The sequence below is a fragment of the Eptesicus fuscus genome, chromosome 20 (genome assembly GCF_027574615.1).
Source record: "Eptesicus fuscus isolate TK198812 chromosome 20, DD_ASM_mEF_20220401, whole genome shotgun sequence".
NCBI lineage: Eukaryota > Metazoa > Chordata > Mammalia > Chiroptera > Vespertilionidae > Eptesicus > Eptesicus fuscus.
The window spans coordinates 5,125,483-5,134,962 of record NC_072492.1 but is presented as its reverse complement, the minus strand read 5'-3'; the positions used below and the strand labels follow the sequence as shown (position 1 = coordinate 5,134,962).

The 9,480-nt window shown below is 39.1% G+C and overlaps 1 non-coding gene across 1 annotated transcript; it reads right to left on the bottom strand.

The window, feature by feature from the left end:
- Positions 1 to 6,106: 6,106 nt before the first annotated feature.
- LOC114228319 (U6 spliceosomal RNA) lies at positions 6,107 to 6,211 on the bottom strand. The gene has a single exon (XR_003614464.2). It is a non-coding gene; the product is annotated as a U6 spliceosomal RNA (small nuclear RNA).
- Positions 6,212 to 9,480: the final 3,269 nt, after the last annotated feature.

The following is a 9,480-nucleotide window of genomic DNA, read 5'->3' as shown; positions in this document are numbered from 1 at the left end:
TGAAAAGAGTAGAATAATCTCAGCTAAGCTTTCTCTTCTTTCCTCCTTTCCCCCTCTTCCTCCTTCTTCCTTCCTGGTACTCTTCCCCTCTTCCCCCTTCCCCTTCGTCCCCTCTCTTTCCTTCCCACCTTCTTCTTTTCTTCCCTCTCTTTTTTGGCTCCTTCTGTGCTCACTTCTTAAAGAGATTGTTACTCCTCCCTTGCCCCTGTTACTCCTAAAACTAACTTTTGGTCCCTTGAAGAGCAAAGGTTAAAATAAAATAAAAAAAATTCAAACTGTTTCTCAGGCCGATCACTTGTTCGGAACTACATAAAAATGCTGCTTAGCCACTGCCATGTGCCTCCCATCCCACTTTACAATACATTCCTGCTAGACCCCAAGTTTAGGAAAGTGAGCAAGTTAAGTCCAAACACACCCCCGAATAAATCAGATGAGTTAAGGAATTAAAATAAATAAGTCTTGGTTTTGCGGAAGTGATGAATTATGTTTTAAGGTAGATGTTCAAGGCTATTTGCTTAGATGTGATCTTGGAAAGTAGACTGGACTAAAGGAAGGCTTTTAAAGGATGGATTTGGTAGTTTTGGAATCGATAGTGTAGGAGGGCTATTAACAAATAAATCTTATTTTAACCTGAAGTGTTATTCAGGGTGTGCTGCATAATTTAGTTTACAATGATGTTCAGATAAGAGTTATTCTAATTGCCATTGAGAAACTCTGATGAAATATTTTGATAAGAGACAGAGTGAGATGGATAGCTACAAACGAAACTTCCAGAAGGGTACACTGCCATGTCATATGAGTGTGAGGAAAATAAAATGGTTGGTTGTGGCTTTAGAGCTTAGATTTTAGTTTTGACTTATCTGCAAGTCTTCTGCAGATTCTGGAGAGCTGCCTATGCTTGGCAGACTTCAGTTTTCTCCCTGGGGTGGCATTTGCCATGCATCTGGGAAAGGTTCCAGAAACATTCCTGAGAGTGATCTTGGTGCCTTGTCAGGCACCTGCAGGGTGTGGTGTGGCATCTCCCATTCTCAGCCCAGTTTCCTGCTGGGGCTCCTGCAGATGGTGGGGCTCATTTGAAGGCGTGTCTAGGAGGCAATAAAGCTTTGGCCAACTTGATCATGTCCCCAGCTAGCAGAGCCCTTAGCACCGTCCCTGCTACCTGCTGGTAATGAGGCATCTTGCTCGCCCAGGTCCCATTCCTGACCCCATGTCCTAACTCAAGTTCAGGATGAAGAGCTTCTCTTTCTACAAACAGCCGAGAGAAGAATTCACTTTCCCATTTTTTATTCTTGCCTGAGTGGAATGCTCATATTACAGGATCAACATGCTCCATTTTCATTATTCAAATTCCCCTCTTATTTAGTTCTTTGTTTACATCACCAATAATTCATAAATACCTTTTAGTTATAAGAAATTTTTGAATAAAGAGATTTCAAAACTTATTTGACCTTTCCACTCCCATTTCTTTTCACTTTATCTGTTTGGTGAAGAACTTTCCTTACCACTTCTATTCAGTTATAGTCACGTGAAGTGAAATAGATGGTTCTGCTTCATTATTATTTTTATGTAATTAGAATTATTCTTGTTAAATTATTCTGCAACATGTTTGGAGATCCTTCTGCATGTAAAAATGCGGACCTACTTCATTCCTTGTAAATTTGGCAAAACATATAATAGTGTATGAAATATTCACCTTATGATAAATGTTTATCTTTTTTATTTTTTCCTACAATGAAAAAAAATCCAACTACCTCTCTGTGAACTGATGTTTCCTTAGACTAATACTTCTAAATAAATTTTTGTATGTCTACTATAAGCTTTTGTAGATAACCTTTGTCAGGTAACCTTCTCTTTCAAGTTTGCTGAGAGATTTTACCATCAATGGATACTTCCCTTAGAGTATTGGGGAAATGACATTGAAGAAGCTATCCAAAGGAAAGAGAGAGGCAGCCATACATTTATCTGGGGAAACAGTATTCCAGGAGGATGGAAGAGAACGCGTAAAGGCTGTCAGGCAATGCCAGGCTGGCATTTTGGGGAATAGCTAGGATAACAGAATGTTTTGTGAGGAGTGGGTGAGGAAAACAAGAGTGGTGAGAGATGAGATTATAGGATACCACAGAGCAAGATCAGATAGGGCTTGGGATGCATTTTTAAACTCTGGCTACACTAGGGAGCTAGAGGACCACTTGAGCCAAGGACCAGCGTTATCTGATATATTTTCAGAAGGTTAACTTTGGCAGCTACATGGAAAGTAGACTGCAGGAGAAGAGGAGTATGATCAGGCAGGAAGCTGTGGATTATTGATTATTTCAACCAGCGTTCTAGCTGCAAAGTGGCTTGAAGTACAGTTAATAGCAATGGAGGGGTGAGAAGTGGTATTCTGCATACGTTCTGAAGGCAGACAAAGCAAGATTGCCTTCTGGATTGGACATCGGTTTTGAGAGAACAAGAGGGGTTAAGGATGCCTTCAGAATGTTAGAGTCACTGCAAACTGGGAGAACAGAGATGCTAATTACTAGGAAGAGGTTAGTTATGAGAGCAGCACTGAATGCTCCCTACATTTTTCACACCGTTTCAAGGGCATTGCATGGATTAACTTGTTCAGCTCTTGCTACAGTTCATGAAGTAGGTACTACAAATATCTGCCCCTTTCCCATAAAGATAAGTGAGCAATAGTGTGGTGATGGCCAGAAGGAGGGGGGTCTGGGAGATTGGTGTAGGGAAGCTAAGGGAGGGGGGGGGAAGGGGATATATGTAATAGTTTCAACAATAACAATAAAGAAAAATAAATAAATTAATTAATAGGCAAATAGGGGTTAAATAACTTATAAAGGATCCACAGCAAAAAACAGCCAGGACATAACCCAACATTTGGGCTCCAGAACCTGTGTCCTTCCATTAACTACATCTATCATTTAAAATGTAAAAAATTCCATCTGTGTGCAGCTGTGTCCTCACTCATTGTAAAGTTATTTAATTCTGTCTTTTTTATCCTCTGTTGGACTTCCTAAAGGCTTACCTATTTTGTTGGTCTTTTCGAAGTACCAGACATTTGTTTTACTGAGCAGCTGTTCTGTTTTTGTTTTCTGTTTTATTAATTTCTGCTTTTATCTTTATTAATTCCTTTCATCCTATTTTTTGGGGGAGGGATGTTATTTGGCTTCTCTTTGTAAATGGAAGAATGACGATGAACGGAGCATAAAAGGTTTATGAAAAGTAGGGGGATAATTTTAGTCTAGGTGAAGGTATTACAAATTTAAGCATCTCCAAGTAGTTTTCAGAAAATTAAGGTTCCTAATATTTAAATAATGTTACAATTTAAACATACTATAAACTGGTTGTAGAGAAGTTGGTTGCTAAAATCAGGTAAAGTAAAAAAATATGTAGGAAAACAAGATTAAGTTAGAATTTAGTAAAATTATTTAAAATTGAATATCAACATAAATTCATGCTTTTCTGGAAGAGAATTATCTTGCCCTGAGCAGTGTGGCTCAGTTGGCTTCCCTCCCTCATGGCCCAAACAGCTCCTAATATAGTGGAAAAGCCTTCTTCAGAGCATGGTGTTGGGAAGGGATGGAATGGCAAGGCTAGAATTCTCTTCAGTGGTATGAGAGAGAAAAGAAGCTAAAATGTGCTCAGACATTAGTAATTTTATAATATCACATTTGGATCATATTTTTGAGAAATAACAACTGTAATTTTTTTGTGTGTATACCCATCTGTCTTTTTCTGTAAAATTATCATCTATCTATCTATCTACCTATCTATCTATCTATCTATCTATCTATCTATCTATCTATCATCTATCTATCTATCTATCATCTATCATCTATCTATCTTCTGTCTTTTATCTATTTAGATGCCAATAGGTGTTGTGTTTATATTTGAAACCTCTTTTATGACATTAAATATTATCCTAAAATAACATTTAAAATGGTTGCATTGTCTTAGTTTATTGGACTGTACTATCATTATCCCACTGTTTTTTTAAATATATATTTTTATTGATTTCAGACAGGAAGGAAGAGGGAGAAAGAGATAGAAACATCAATGATGAGAGAGAACCATTGATTGGCTGCCTCCTACATGCCCCCCACTGGGGATCCAGCCTGCAACCCGGGCATGTGCCGTTGACTGGAATCAAACTTGGGACCCTTTAGTCTGCAGGCCGACGCTCCATCCACCGAGCCAAACCGGCCAGGGCTATCCCACTGTTTTTAGTCAGCTTTAGTGTTACTAACAACAACTCAAGGCTAAGTATTCCTGTATATTCATTCATACATTTGCTCATAGTTTTTAATTTAAGAAACATTAATTGATTCATGTTTCCAGCATTGTTCTAACTAGCAGAGTGCTTGTGTTTGTCTTGTAATCTTATAATAATTTATGACACACAGAAATTTTCTTTTTAAATTTTATGTCATAAGATAACCACTTCATTCACTTTAAGAACAGCCATCTCCAGGTTAGGTTATATAAAAATTATCCATATTTTCTTCTTTAATTTCTATTTTTTCAGTTTTACTTTTGAGTATTTAAGCCAATTGGATTTTATTTTGAGTGTGGGTATGAGGTATAAATTTAAATTTATTATTGCCTAATGCTTAATCAGTCTTTGTCACATCACTTATTAAATAACCTATCTACAATGATGAATTTTTAGTTTTAAATTTCAATAGGCAATACTTCCTAACACATTCTATGAGGCCAGCACAACTCTAATACCAAAACCTGGCAAGGGTAACACAAAAAAAGAAAACGACAGACCAATATCTCTGATGAATACAGATGCAAAAGTCCTAAACAAAATACCAGCAACTGGAATACAACAGTACATTTAAAAGATAATGCATTATGATCAAGTGGGGCTCATTCCAGGGGCACAAGAACAGCTCAACATATGCAAATTGATCAATGTGATACACCACATTAACAAAAGAAAGGATAAAATAATATGATCTTCACAATATATGTAGAAAAAGCATTTGATAAGATAAAAAATCCATTTATGATTAAAACACTGAATAAATGGGTATAGAAGGAACGTACCTCAGCATAATAAAGGCCATATATGACAAACCTTAGCATTATTATACTCCATGATGAAAAACTAAAAGATTTTCCTCTAAAATCAGGAACAAAACAAGGATGCCCACTCTCACCACTATTGTTCAACATACTACTAGAAGCCCTAGCCAGAGCAATAAGGCAAGAGAAAGAAATAAAAGGCATCCAAATAGGCTAGGAAGAAGTAAAAGTGGCACTCTTTGCAAATGACATGTTCTGTATATAGAAAACCCTAAAAATTTCACACATACACACACGCACACGCACACACACACACACACACACACAACTATTAGAAACAATAAACAAATACATTAAAGTTTCAGGATAAAAAATTAACGTTCAAAAATCCTCTGCTTTCCTATATACTAAAAGTGAAAAGTCAGCAAGAGAAATGGAAAAAAACACACGCCACGGGGCCGGGATGAGTGGGAGTGGCAGGCAGAAGCAGCAGGTGGCATTGGACTGTGCTTTCAGCCAATCCCCACAGGCCACACCGAGGGACCACACTGGTGCATGAATCCGTGCACTGGGCCTCTAGTTGGCATATAAAAACTTCACATTTAAAAAATATATATATTTCTTTATTTATTTCAGAGAGAAAGGAAGAGTGAGAGAGAGAAACACCAATGATGAGAGAGAATCATTGATGGGCTGCCTCATGCATGCACCCTACTGGGGATTGAGCCCACAACCTGGGCATGTGCCTTTGACTGGAATCGAACCTGGGACCCTTTGGGCCACAGGCAGACACTCTATCCACTGAGCCAAACCAGCTAGGCACTTCACATTTTTAATGTGTACAATCTGGTGAGTTTGGACATGTGCAAACACATGTGATACTTTTACCACAATTAGGTGGTAGACATAGCCAACACCTTCCAAATTCCCTTGTGTCCCTTTGGGGTTTTCTTTGTTTTGTTTCGCATTGTCTTAGTAAGAACACTTAACATGACATCTACCCTCTTAACAAATTTTGAAGCGCATACGATTGGATTGTTAATACTACGTAGGCTAGAGCAGATCTCTAGAAAGTAAAAACATGGAACCCTTCACCAGTTTGCGTCACCCTTGCGCAGGGGCCATGCTAGTGTTCTCTGTATCGGTCCAATTTTAGTACATGTGCTGCCGAAGCGAGCACAGTGAGGTTGACTGCTAAGTATGCAGTGTTTCTATATTTCTATTTTAAAAATTTATTTCAATAAAACCATGTCATTTTTAAAATTTATTTTTAGGTATTCATTTTTTAATTGGCAAAATATATTTTTAAACTGTAGTAAATCATATTTTCTACTTAGTCATTGTTGCTATGTGGTAAAATTATTAAATTTGTTTTACCATTGTCCAACTTACTGCATTTCTAGTTTTAATAAATGTTAACATACTCTCTTTAGATTTTCTGGTGCTTACCATTCACAAATAAGATTGGATTTCTTATAAATGTTTTAACTGGTGCTTTAGAATTCTGCCAAATTATGTTACTATAACACATGTTTTACCAAAAAAAAAAAATCGTGACTGGTGATTTATGATGGGTACTATTCCCCTTAATAAGAAATGCATGTTATATTTCATCATATCTATTATGAGTATTTTTTACAATGAACATTTTGGCTTCTTAGACCTGTTAGCATTATGAAATTTTATACAGTTTCCAACAAAGGAAATCTGTTGCATTCCTGAAGTAAATTTTACTTGGTCGAGGAGCATCTTTTAAAATCTTTGCGAATGGGTTAAACTTATCTATAAAATATGAAAACACTGCAACAAGTCATCGTTCATTTTTTTCACAAGTATTTCTATTGCTTCCTAAGTATATGGTCTACTTCCTGCCACCTCAATGTTTAAAGATTGGGGGTCACAGTTTAAGATTGTAACCAGATGGTTGAACCTTGAGAGAGGACACAGGCCGGGAAGGTGTATGGCTTTGGTAACATTCTATTCTTAAGCTGGGTTGTGAGTACATGTGGGTTTATTGCATGTGTTTTTTAATTTTTAATCTTTTTCAGGTCTTTAAATTTATTATGAAATGTTAGAAAGTAGTTTTTATATCACAGCACCTTCCTTTTTTTGATAACCAGATTATTCTCATTTTGAAGATGCAATATTTTTCAAATTTTATAGAAATACAAAAGTGATTTTTTAAAAATATTATGGCCTAAATCAGTTTCAAAGAAGAACGAGCGTTTGCATTGGATCTTTGGATTGTTCTCCTTATTTCCAGCTATTGAACATGTGTGTTGTCAATCATCACAGCTAATCATCTTCAGAACATTTTAATCAATCCACACTGAAAATCTGTACCCATACAAATTCCTCGCCATTCCCCTCTCCCCTGGTGACCTCTTCTACATTCTGTCTCTATGGCTTCGACCACTCTGGGTACCTCATATATGTGGAATCCTACAGTATGTCCTTTAGTGACTGGCTTACCTGACTTTGCATGTCTTCAGGGTCCATTCATGTTGTAGCTCACATCACATTTTCCTACCTTTTAGAGACTAATACGCCATTATATTTATTTACCATTGTTTGTCTATCCATTCATCCATCAATGGACATTGGTCCATAGTATCTTTTTTTAAGGGATTTTACACTTATTTATTTATTATTATTATCTTAATCCTCACCTGAGAATATGATTTTATTTATTTTAGAGAGAAAGGAAGGGAGAGAGAGAGAGAGAGAAAGAGAGAGAGAGAGAGAGAGAGAGAGAGAGAGAGAGACATTGATGTGAAAGAGAAACATTGATCGGTTGTCTCCTGTAAGCATCCCGTCTGAGGATCGAACTCACAACCTAGGTATGTGCCCTAACCTGGAATGGAGCCCACAACCTTTTGGTGTATTGGATGATGCCCCAACCAACTGAGGCACTTGGTCAGGGCGGTCCATAGTCTTTTTTAAGGGGGTAAAATTTACCTTCGCAATTCAGTTTCTATGTATTGACTGAGCTTGAAGACATTTGGGGATTATTCTATGCCAGTGACTCTCAAACTTCAGCATGCATTAGAATTTCTGAAAGGGCTTGTGGAAACAGATCGCTGGGCCCCACCCGCAGAGTTTCTGACTCAGTAAATCTGGGGTGGGCCTGGGAATCAGCATTGCTGACAAGTTCCCAGTTGGTGCAGGTGCTGCTGGTCCAGGGACCACACGTTGAGAACTACTGTTCTAGGGGTTCATTCACTTATTTTCCAAGTGCTGCCTCCTACACATTGTAGGATAGCTACTGAGCCCCAGATTGTCCTGGGGGATCTCACATGCACAGTCTTCAATGGCCCGATGCTGACATAAGGGACATTGCAAGCTGGTAACCTCACTCAAAAAGTGAGCTCAGCCCAGCCAACAGGAATTGAAATGAAGTGACGTGGAGGGAAGTGGGTTGTTGATCAACAGAGACGGGGCTGGTGTGGCCATCACGAGCCTTGGTGGAGCCCAGAAAGCTACTGGTACAGGAAACAATGGACACTCCCCTGAAGCAGAGGTCTGACTGCCCCACCTTTTGTTAAGGCCTCCCCCCCAACCCCCCCCCCCACCCCCCACCCCCCATCCTCCCAGCTCCCTCCCATCCCCCGAGCCCATCCTGCTCTGGAAAGAACTGGCCCCTGGGCTTGAATTTCAGTGAAGCCATGAGGAGAAAATGCACCATGAAATCCCGTGGCTCCTGCGACAGGAGTGGCCATCTGCTTTTCCTTCAGTCGGTCCGTCTGCAGAGTGTAGTGACCGGTAAGGCCTGGTGCTCTCTCCTTCCTGGTATTCCTGGTAACACTGTGCGCAGCAAAGAAAGCAGCGCCTTCCTTTAACAAAAGAGAATGCAGGGCTTTAGTCACCAGCAAACGCCCCAAGGCATTTGTGGATTCTCTACCATTTTGTCAACATTAGTATCAATAATCTGTTAACTAATTTCCCCTTTCCCAATTTTGGGATGGAAATGTATTGCCTTTTCCCTATATAGGTTGCTCTATATGGATAAAGATCAATACACCGTAATTTGCTTCAAATTCTGTGCGACTTTAAGGTAGCTTGTTCTCACCTTCTTATTCTTGTCCACATTTCTAAGTACCAAGGAAAATGTCCATTTCCTCTTTTCTTGGTAAATAAGACAAAAACCATAGTAACAGGCGAGAAAACAGGCACAGACCAAACAAACAAACCAACAAACAAACTCAAAGCTAATGTTTGCTTGAAACCTTGAGGTTCCATTTTTGGTCCTAAGGGAGCCCAGCAAAATAAACAGAAGCCTGGGTTCCCTGTTACACGACGAACCCTTAGGATGTACTGGGAAAGGGCCGTGCTGCGTTGAAAGAAAAGGAAGCTGATGCTACAAGGCACCTTTCAGCCTCTCCTTCCGCCGTTTCCAGACACGGGAGCTGCCCCGGGGGCAGTGTGTGCTGTCTCCCAAGGCAGGCGGGA